Source organism: Schistosoma haematobium, chromosome 7, assembly GCF_000699445.3.
Source record: "Schistosoma haematobium chromosome 7, whole genome shotgun sequence".
In the NCBI taxonomy this organism is placed as follows: Eukaryota; Metazoa; Platyhelminthes; class Trematoda; order Strigeidida; family Schistosomatidae; genus Schistosoma; species Schistosoma haematobium.
Genome location: NC_067202.1, coordinates 4366957 through 4379151, shown reverse-complemented (window position 1 = coordinate 4379151; position 12195 = coordinate 4366957). Strand labels below are relative to the sequence as shown.

At 33.7% G+C, this 12195-nt stretch overlaps 1 protein-coding gene across 1 annotated transcript in view; it reads right to left on the bottom strand.

Annotated features, from left to right (window-relative positions):
- RASGRF1_1 (Ras protein-specific guanine nucleotide-releasing factor) overlaps window positions 1-12195 on the bottom strand; it is a 170800-nt gene that overhangs the window by 71072 nt on the left and 87533 nt on the right. The window contains exon 11 of the mRNA XM_051217838.1: window positions 3159-3276. The gene's annotated coding sequence lies outside the window, so the exon portion shown is untranslated. The remainder of the gene's footprint in view (window positions 1-3158; window positions 3277-12195) is intronic.

Below are 12195 nucleotides of genomic sequence, written 5' to 3'. Positions count from 1 at the left end.
TCGAACTCAAGACCTATTGGTCTCAGTTGCGAACATTTAACCTTCAGTGCTTCTAGGTTTTCCATAATGGTCTAGTTTCAATTAAGTAATGAATTCAAGTATTAAATTACTATAATATCCACGATACCCCTTTCTGATTAGAATTTGATGAGATGAATGTGTAGGCGTGTATATGTAAGTGTATTTTTTGTGTAAAATGTGGAAATATTTCAACAAGTTAGTTTGATAATCAAAATAATCTATAGTGTCATTGAATAAGAAAAAGAGAATTCAATGATGAAAATCTTCTTATCGACGAAATCTTCCACTTAAGTTGTAGATTCATATATATATATATATATATATATATATATATATATATATACTAAAAGGAGGATAGAAAAGATTGCATCACAAAAATGGATTCGAGACTAAATAACAACAATGCTCAATTTATTTGAAATTATCTAGTCAAACCTTGGTAATGAATACCTATTTCAAAGTAAAGCTTCTCTCACATATCCTGCCTCTTTCTTTCTGTCTTAGGTATAAGAGTATAAATAAATTATGTAAATAATTATATAGTACATATCAATTTACAGAAATGATCAAGTTGATACAGAATGAAGTGTTATATGTTAAGTATAGAAATATAAAGTTAAATTCATTGAAAAGATATGATTCACAAATTATTTTGAGTGGGAATTCGTCACAAGGAATGAGATATTGTGAATCGGCAGTTACAAAACTCATATTTCCTAATTGGAGGAATCATATACATATTGTATTGAGAGGCAGTTCAAGTAGTGTTACAGGGTAACTATGGTCATTTAAAAGATAACTACTTGTAGATGATCGCTAAGTACTATGAAGAGTTAACGAAATCACTAACTAAGTATATGAGTATCCGAAATAACATTTAATAATAATAATTAGATCATTAGGTATATTGAAGATAGATTGACACTATAAATTCAACAATAAGAATGAGTTATAAACCACTAGAGTAAAAACAAACTAACAACCAATCTATATCAAACCAGACAATTAACCATTCAGAAGTCAAAAATGTTGGGTATTGACAAAGATCCCTAATGTAAAATAAAAACAAATGATTAATACATTCCGATTTACTCATTAGAACTGTTTGTGATAAAATAGCTTGATCGTTTCTTAATTCGTAATTTCCATAGGCAGTTGGAAACAGTCGACGCATAGTTGCTTTCATCAAGATTTAACAGGTTTATTATTTGAAAACAGAAGTTATCATAATTTCCAGTGGTTAATTGTGTTGTAATAATGAATGGTAACTTTTGCGATCTATTTATGGACCAATACTATACGTATATTTTTATTGTATAATTGTTAAGTCACTAAACTATTCATATTCGTGTCCCTCTTATTGTGAGCTTTATTTTGACCTATGAACTATTATTATACAATTTACCATTCTTGAGTTATACCCAGTCTATTAATTACTACCTCTCTCATTCACAGCTACATTTGGCTAATTCTCGTACAAATGTCGTTTCCTATTTTATGGTACGATGTGGTCTGTTTGATTGGTATATAAACCCAGTATGTTTGAAATACGTGATTCATATCGCAGAGGCTGATATTGGTGTTCTGGACTTAAGTGGCTGGGCTAGGTAGGAAGCAGGACTGATAAGTACTGTAGACTGCTCGAACGGGGTTTCATGCGTCATTGGCTCGATCGATAAATTACTATTCTCTAATTAGCGGTATCATCACGTTATACATTAACAGGGGCACATACGCCACAAGTTATAAGAAATTGGAATCAGCCGTAAGTCCCCATTTGATCTATGTTTCATGTTATTTAATACTCATTAGCACGATATAACTGTGCTCTCGAAGGAATCAATGATTTCAGTCAAAGGAGAACAAGTGTAGCTTATTAAAAATATTGTTATTATATATTCATTATTTTTAATCCAATGAAAATAGTGTCACTACTAAGGGTTTGTGAAGATTGTTGAGCTTCATGGTTAACATCACAGATTAATCTTAGTTAGACAACCATAAAAATCAGGAAGTATTGTGTAGTGATCTCGTCTTAATGTGATACGTCATAGCAATTCACACCCATGACCCACATCGAAGATAAAGTCGAGGATCTTCAAATCACATTGCGAACACTTAAATTCGACATGTAACTCATTACATTCTAAATTAATCATCTAAAAGTTAGTCACTCTTCTCGAGACCTAAAGGTTTTGTCTTCTATCCACTATAATAGAGATATGATGGGTACACTTCTGGTGAATCCCACACTAAGACGAAATAGCTGTTCAATCCATTCTATTTCTTAATGGTTGCCTAATTAAGATTGTTCAATGATCCAAATTATGAAAAATTGTTTCCTTTTTTTGGTAAAATTAACGTGTAGTAATTTTTTAAGAACACCACTTTTAAGCTAAAACCGAAGTCTAAATGTCGTAAATGAATTATTTCAATAAACGAAAGGATTAATTGTAGTAAAAAACTTGAATATCAAGATTGACATTGCCTAACTAATAAACTGTGTACTACTAACAGATCAAGGGGAGAAGTGAGAAATTTCAGTGATTGTTTACTAAACTCTTTATCTTCGGTGACTCTTCAATCACTAAGAGAGGGTAAGTCCAATTGTAATGGTATCGGAATCTTTATGATACGGATAGGTTATTCAGTACAGTAACATTTAGGTTTGGGATTAGACGTTTTAGTAAAGAGTCTTTAAATTATCTTCAATAATTCATGAATCATTTCAAAATGTTATATACATTTCACTTCTATCTGTTTTATGCTATTTCCTTCCACGAAATCTAATGGCTGTTTTATCATAAGATTTTGAAAATCGTTCATATTCGTCTCTCATTCTTAGTTCTGTAATTTTTATCAATTTTAAGCACCTTAATAATTGACTCCGGATGCGGGCTCATAGATGCACAGTGCTGAGGAGTCCCTTGCTGGGACGAAACGATCATTCAGTGCATTCACGTTTTCAATGGTGATTTCAACAGTGAAAGCTTCATTATTCGTTCTAGTGTTTTAGGGTTACGTACAAAATCTCAATCTCTTCTACTCTTTAAATCTGATTGATTCATCAAAATAGTACACTTTTAATAGATTATATTCATTGAACTAAGTAAATATTTATCACTAACTTGACTTACCTTGACGTACAAATACTTGATTGACATCAAGCAATAAATCACATCCATCTACAATCATACGTTCAATAGCCAAATTTTTGCGTATATTTTCTGTTTCACTGACCTCATCGTGCATAATCTGTGAATTGATTAGTGAGTAATAATAATAATATAATTAGACATTGTCAAGTTAATGATCTATTCAATGATAAAAGTGACTATTATGTTATTGATCTTTGGTAAATTGTGGGTTTTAATTCACTTGATCATTTTACTAACCAAAACATGGGATCAGTGCTTGAATGAAATCACTAACTTCTAGTCTAAGTCATGTTGGTAGATACAGACTACTTGGTTGGGGTCCGTGTGACTATCGTAACCAATGGTTGGAGACTGTGTGTGACATGACTCAGAATCGATCACAATGGCATCGGTGCATACACTCTCTGTCTTCCCTTAAACTATGAGATTAAAATCGCTTTATATCTTTCTTTCTATGAACTAATTATTTCTTCCTGTACTATATCCTTATATGAAATCTTTCTTTTATAAATTACAACCATTGAATTAACTACTTCTATGAATTCGGTGTTCATGTTGTTTTGCTAATGGGGTATAACAACTTGGACCGATGCATATATGTGCCTGGTCGTACGTTGTAGCTGAATGACTGACTGATTCTACCTAATAAACAGATATAAACGAAAATAAACACTGAATAGTATTCCTAGAGAAAGAAATGGGAATAAAATTATTGAGTCCATGTTAGGAAAAGAAAAAAGAATTACAACTAATGACTGTCTTATTTAGTATTTCATGACCATTATATATTATTAAGCTATTGGAGACTATTTGCAAGAAATTATGGACGTAGAGTTCAAAAACTGTAAAAAGGGTCAGTATTTGGATGATTGCAGCTATGTTATTTTGATGAGTATGAAACATATATCTACGTTTACCTGCCAACTATCCTCAATTAATCAACATCGTAACATAGTGTACGCAGTAATGAGTTGTTTAGACTAATTATTTCATTGTAAACTGATTGATAAAGTTGGTTAAAAACATACAACACTAACGACTTTAGACAACTTGTAAGTCAGTCAAGAAACATTACCTAATTATAAAACAATCAAATATACAAACCAAACAAATGACAGTGGGATAATAGATTCCATCTGAATTATTAACCCTCACGTGTCAAATTATCCCTCGTAGTAAAGGTAAAAGGTCAAATTTATATATTCGGAAGAGTACTGTGAGTTAGGCTTGTCACTTTAGAGAGTTTTCATCACCAACTGACTTCGGTTACCATATAAAAAGGTTGATATTAAGTATTAACAGTTAAACTGAAACTTTCATTTGGGTTTACTCATTAGGGTCAGGGTTTCCAACACAAACTGATATCAGTTAATTAATGTTAATTATAATTCAATCCATTGTCACCTTCCTATTTACTTGGAGTTGAGATTCATAGTGAAAGTAAGAAAGGGAGAACATTACCTGACTTCATTGAATGAAATGAAGTACTTAGTCATACAATCAGTTTTAAGAGTATTTCTGTATTGTAATTTAGCTCAAGCACTATGTAAAATTCACTTTTCAGTTGTATAATAGATATTTTTATGAATTCCAAATATTTCAAGAACCAAAATACTGACAATTTCCACTTCATCAGTAATGAAAAATACACACTACCTATTAATGCATTCTAAACTTTGCACAAAATACATGAGACTGATATGATGGAAAGAAAAGTCAATTTTCGATTGATTTACTCATTCTGAATTTTATTCAACATTCAACATCCATTTTGATTCAACATGAGGATCATTCAGTGTAGTATTTGATTTGTTTTCCCAGTATGATATTTTCTTCTGTAGAATATACGAGATATTCTTGTATTCAGTTGACATGAACTATGCTCAGTAAGTGATTTGTTATAACTGAATATGTGATTTCATCCTAATTATTAATCAGAATGGGTGTGCAATCAATATATAAACCAGTGTATTTCAGACTATTTTGATTCGTCGTCGTCGTCGTGTTTTGGGGCTAACAAATCATCACTTATATCAGTCTTTGTGTTCCTACTTTCGCATCGTGGGAATTGCCGAGGTCCCTCGTTCTGAGTATAAGTGATCAGCTTTTTTTTCGGCACAACAATTGCGACGACAGAGAAGTTCTAAGTGGTTAACCCAAAGTTGTCACTCTACTATACTTCTGTCATAATTATCCAGATCAAATGGTCAAATGATTTAAATCATTATGCCAATATTTTGCATATGAATTGTCCATGTTATATGAATAATTATGAACTCTTTATTTCTTTGTTCAATACATTATTTCATCATCTTTGTCTAAAACCCAATGCAGTTTTCACAAGTATAATTGCCAGGTATTTTTTGGATAGTGAACATAAAATAGATTTATATAATGCCTTTAAAATAACTAATAAATAACAAAACCCCTTCTGATACTAATCAACATATGCTCACTAGTGACTGGCTTCAAGAGATATATCCTGGAGTTCTAGTGAGAAGCAGTGACCAGTGGAGTTCAACCAGGTCTGTTGTGAGATAGCAACTCACTGATGACAATGGTGGATGTGTCGCTTAATTACGTGGATTAGTTGAAGTTAGACACTAATACCGTTGGACGCCAGCTCAATGATCTAGTTGGTTAAGCGCCTGGCGCGAGACTGATAGGTCCTGGGTTCGAATCTTGCGAGTCGGGGTCGTGGATTCGCACTGCGAAGGAGTCCCATACTAGGACGAAACGGCCGTCCAATGCTTCCAGGTTTTCCATGGTGGTCTAGCTTCAATTGACTCATTATCTCAACTGTTGAAATAACATTAATTTCTACTCAGTTTCTCGGAGGCATTAAACAGAAAGATTAACACTAAGTCATGATGAAAACAAAAGTCTAATCAACCCTAGTAACTTAGTATACTTTTAAGCTTATTAATCTCTTAAGTAATTTGTTACTTTCTAACTGTTGTGAATATTTTTCTCAGGACAAAGTTTTTTCTGTACTGAAAATCAGTGTAATGAATTAAAGTATTAGACTATCCTATTACATTTCTATCTGAGTATCAAAACTACAGGGAAGAAGTGATAATTCACTTTATTCTCACAGAAAAACTGTTACTGTTTTAGTGACCCTATATTTAATCGTGTTATGATCGTATGAATGATTGCTATCGAACTATACATGTTGCCAATCCTCGTATAAAATTATCGACTTAACTCGCGTTGGTGAATAATGGAATTAAAATAAGTCAAATACGAGAATGGATTTCATATCATCATTGACAGACAATCAGGGATACGGAGTGAACAAAGCAAATTATATGACGCCTTCTCTGTTACGCGTCATTTTGTTTTGTTTCGATGTCCGATCAACGATTATATGAAATATACGTATTCAAATATCATTCTCGTATTTGACTTATTTAATTCCATTATTCACTAACACAATTTAACTCAATGATTGTATACGAGGATTGATCATATGTATATACACCGATAACAGATGACAAACGATCTAGTTGGAGTCTTATTCATTTTATTTATTTTAACACATAGATATTGGTACAAGGAGGCATCAAATACATATGCGCTACACAAATATCATTCGACATGTGTGAGGGCTGGGATACTGCTCGGGTGCCCAAACTGAAGCAGGTGGTTTTCTTAGGTGGCCACACCCCGAGCCTTCGACCTGAAGGTCTGATCCACAAGACAGTGAAGCATCGTATGGAGATGCAGTCCCATGGAAGCCGGTGACCAACAATAGGTTCATACACCATTTGTTCCTTTAGGATACTGGAGCCCATGTACACGATTGGTTTGGAATCCGGTTAAAGCGCCGGACATTCGCTTTTCGTCCTCTTATTTTCGTAAACAACACCCGTGGTGCGAGAAGGCAGTGAGTAGGACTTCCCTGTCAGAGGATATATACGCGTGGCCATATGAGAGCATTTCGAGAGGGAGAGCGGACTCACCCTACTCTCGGCCGTACCAGAGCATTTGGGGGATCACTGAGCCACTAAACTGTGACATAATCTCATAAAAACACTTCAAGTATTATTGACATTGAATGTAGAGTTAAAATTACGACTTATATTCATTTTATCATATTGAGTCGAGTAAAAGTACTTTAAAATAATGATCTCTAACAGGTATTCCCTGAAGTTCTACTGCAAAGCAGCGACTAATGGAGTTCAATCGGATCTGAAGACAATGATGAATGTGTCGCTTAAATTTTATGGATTCATTAAGGTTAAACAATAACATCGCTGGAAAAGGTCTAAACGATAGATCTTGATGAAATTGTGTTTTTTCTTCAAATAATGGTTAATTCATTAAAAAAGGTAACTATAACTCTTCCTTCTATAAAGGAACCAAATAAGAAAAGAAATGAAAAAGACCCTTCGATTTTTTTCTCTTAAAGTAAATAAATAAATAATTTTTTTGGTATTTTTAAAACTTTTGATTAGATCAATCAATACGATAAGCTTATATAGATGCCTGTAGGTCAAATTTAACCAATAAGAGATCAGATTTAAAAGACTCTAATGATTGATTATTATTAGGAAAATAGTCTAAATTTCATTGGTGGTTTCATTCAAATATGCATATAATTATGTCTATAATTTTCCACACACAAAAAAAAATCAATATTCATTCGACAATGACTGAAATCTAAATGATAAAAGGAATATGGTCATAAAATTGGAAATTTACCTTAGTTACTAAAAAGAAAATAGATGATGATTAAGGGTCCAAATGGTTCACTTGAACTTATCATTTTAAAGCTAACCGTTTATGTAACATATGCATTGAGTTAGTAAACTATTTTAACTTAATTAATTGATACTTTGTATTGTTTTTCAGATGTTTCAAGCTGTAACATGAGACTATTAAAATAATCTATATTTATATGAGATTTGGCCCCAAATGCCCTGGTACGGCCGAGAGTGGGGAGAGTCAGCTTTCTCTCTCTCTCTCGAAATGCTCTCACAGTGACACGCGTATCCATCCTCTGCCAGGGAAGTCCTACTCATTGCCTTTTCGTGGCGAGGATGTTGCTTACGAAATTGAGAAGACGAAAAACAAATGTCCGGCGCTTTAATCGGGTTGGTGGACACAGTGAGTCCACCTAGGATAGTTAGAAAACCGTGATTCCAAACCAATGGTACACATAGGCTGGCTCCAGTATCCTGAGGGAAAAAAAGGCGTATGAACCTATTGTTGGTCACCGGCTACCATGGAACTGCGTTGTGGGTCAGAACTTTAGATCCAAGGCTCGTGGTGTGTTTCCCTAAGAAAACCACTTGCTTCGGTCTGGTCACCCAAGCAGTATCCCAGCCCACACACACACATAAAATGGATTGTGTAGCGCATATATATCTGGTGCCCCATTGTACCAATATTTGTGTATTCAAATAAATAAATAATATATGTGATTTTAACATCAGTGTAATATAGGCTTCCATTTCAACTATCATTTTTACTCGTCATACAAACATTGTATTTTAAAACCTTTATTTAAATGTAGAAGGTCAGTAAATATCTTTGAAAGTAATCTTGTAGATACAGTTGTCTTGACATTTTAATATTCCATTTTCTTCAAAGTTTATTCTGATGATGCTGTTGTCTAGAAATCAGTCTTAAATATGTAACAAAATAAAATGACATTAACATGTTTTCTAACTTCACCTGGAGCAACAGTAGGTCTCAATATGCACAAAAGGAAAAGCAAGATTCTCCGATACAATACAACATGCAACAATTGAATCACACTTGACAGAGAAGCTTTGGAAGATGTGAAAATCTTTAAATATCTGGGCAGCATCATTGATGAACACGGTGGATCTGATGCAGATGTGAAGGCGAGGGTCGGCAATGCAAGAGCAGCATAATTACAATTGAAGAATATCTGGGATTCAAAACAACTGTCTGTCAACCAACACCAAATTCAGAATTTTCAATATAAATGTCAAGACAGTTCTACTGTATGGGGCGGAAACCTGAAGAACTACGAAAGCCATCACACAGAAGATAAAAGTGTTTATTAACAGTTGTCTACGTAAAATAATTCGAATCCGTCGCTCTGACACTATTAGCAACAACCTATTGTGGTAGAGAATAAACCTGATTCAATGGGAGGAATAACTCAGGAAGAAGTGCTAGAAGTGGATAGAACACACACTGATGAAAGCACCCAACTGCATCACAACGCAAGCCTTCACATGGAATCATCAAGGCCAAAGGAAAAGAGGAAGACCAAAGACACACATTACTCCGGGAAATGAAGATAGACCTGAGAAGAGTGAACACCAATTGGATAGAACTAGAAAGGAAGGCCTAGGACAGAGTGTGTTAGAGGATGCTGGTTGGCGGCCTATGCTCCATTAGGAGTAACAGGCATAAGTAAGTAAGCAACATGTTTTCTGAACGAACTCTATTCAAAAAATCTCTTAATGAATATAGAACATATGATGGATTCAAATTTGCATTTCTTCACATAAATGGGAATAAATTTTCTTAAGAGGATGTTATACATTCAGATAGGCAAAAAATAAATGGATTAGATCGTTTGTAGTCATAATCTTATTTGCTCTTGATAGACGGTAACTAGTGGAATGTATTGTTAAGTCGTTGGTCATCTACAATTAAAAATATATAATGATACAATCAACAATTAGCTGTTCAGATTCGACTGGAATCTTAACATAGATTGTTAACATTTTTCGAAAGATTACAAGTAGAAGTTGATTGTTTGTCATTCACCCGTGGATAGAATTAAAATTAGAATCTGTGGTGCAGTGAACATGTTCGATATTGAAGTCAGTTTATAGTGACTAATTGCTTCAACTTTATAAAATAGTGATTAGATAATGCGAAATGTAATTGAAGTAAAAATTCCTTGGAAAACATATCAGTTGATGAGGTGTGGATCTTCATCTACTGAGGTGGTTGGATTATTCAAGCCATTTACCAGGTGAATATTAGTGTACTTGATTTCGTATTATATGTTGAACTTGAGGTTTAGTTGTACTGACTAGTGGCCCAAACTAGGTAGATGCGGCCAGGTTTGAACTTGTACTCTAGTGACCGAAATTTAAGTCACTAGTCCATGTATGTTACATATACCGAACCATTGTACTCCTCAAAGCTTGATATTGACTAACCTAAGAGTAGGTTGAGAGAAAGTTAAGGTCAGAGAAACTAAAACGTGACATCGTTCCATCAACAGTTGGGTTGAGCCATTTTAGTAAGTCCAAACCACCTGATTGACTGCTCCATGATTAAAATAGCTAGTAGTTGGAGAATGACACAGAATCAATCACATTGGTTCCGGTTTATTTATCCATACTTTTAATTTCATAAACTCAGTTTCTTTTCTGACTACATTTTCTATGCCATATGTTTCCTACTATCACTGACAGATATCATTACTGTTTTCACTACTGTGGTATACGTCTAAATCGATGTACACATATGTCAGGTTCTACTTTGCTTTTGATTGATGATTCCACAACCCTGTAGACATATAAGAGCTATAAAAAAGCATTGAAAATTTTAATAACAATTCACAATATTGAAGAAGAAGAAGAAGCAGAAAGAAAGAAAGTAATTCAGTGACGGAAATTTTCTTTCCGACAATTTCATTTACTTATGTTGTACAGTCGTATTGATAGTTAATTTTATATGCTAAAATAGTAGTTTGTAGTAAAATATAATGGTATTAATTAAATTAAAGAAAAACTTGAAGTGATATCTTGTCAGTATAAGGTATTAGAGATTGTTGAGTTTAGACTGATATCATGAATGAATCGATGTTAGATCACTGTCGAAAACCTGGAAGCACTGGATGGCCGTCTCATTCTAGTATAGGTTTCCCTCAGTAGTGTTCATCCACGATCCCACACACGGGACTTAAACACAGGACCTTCAGTTTGGCCTGAGAACACTTAATCAGTAGACTACTGAGCTGTCATCAAACAGTGTTAATGTCACGAATTGTTTAGGAAAATCAGACATTGAAAGGAAGTTATGTAATAAATGGCTGAGGAAAAGTGAAGGACTGAACATACTGTTTTTCTAAGCCAAATTTTTAGCTTAAACCGATGGATAAAAAGCTCAGTTTTGAATCATTTAGTCAATTCTGATCACTTCGCTTAACCAGAATCCACCTTTAAAATGATAAAAACAACCAAACGAGTCAGCTCAGTAGGAATGCAATTGAAAAACTTATGTACAACAGGTGATATGGCTATCTACCAGTTCAAGCCTAACCTTGGCGCATAAACACAGTATGTTCCGTCTTTTATCCTTTTCATGGTACTAACCTCTCATTCTATCTTCTATAATCTATCATTTTATTATTTCTACCCTTTTCCAATATTTTTCACCAACACCATCTCATTGAGTAGAAATCGTCAGAAAGAAAACTTCCTTCACTGGATTGCCTTTCTTTTTCTTCTTCAATGATATAATGGGTATCTTCAGTTACTTGAAAATATACAATTTACAAAATGTTTATTATTAAATGTTCCATATACACATAAATGTACCCCCTTCTAAGTCAGTCAGTCAGTCAGTTAGCTACAACGTAGGACCAGGCATGTATGTGCATCGGTCCAAGTTGCCATACCTCATTAGCACACGTTTAAACGATACTTTCTCTTAATAGTTTGGGAAACAATTCGAACATAATTCAAACATAAGCCAGGAGTAGTGTAACATTAACAGTTGTGCATAACATCGTCATTTAAACGTGCTAGAAATTCAATTGTGGTATGAGCTACTTATGTGGACAGATATATGTAGTATGTAGTAGGAATAGGAATTGGAATGCTTACCAGCAGAATATTTAAAGTAAGGAGAAAAGGAGAGAAAACAGGGAGCAATGAAAATTACAATTATATTGGAAGTATCATAGGGTATGTGTAAAGGATAACTCAAAGAAGATATACAAATGATGTATTGAATGTGTGATTTCCATATATTCCAAAGGCATTATGTGATTTTGTACAAAATAATAAAG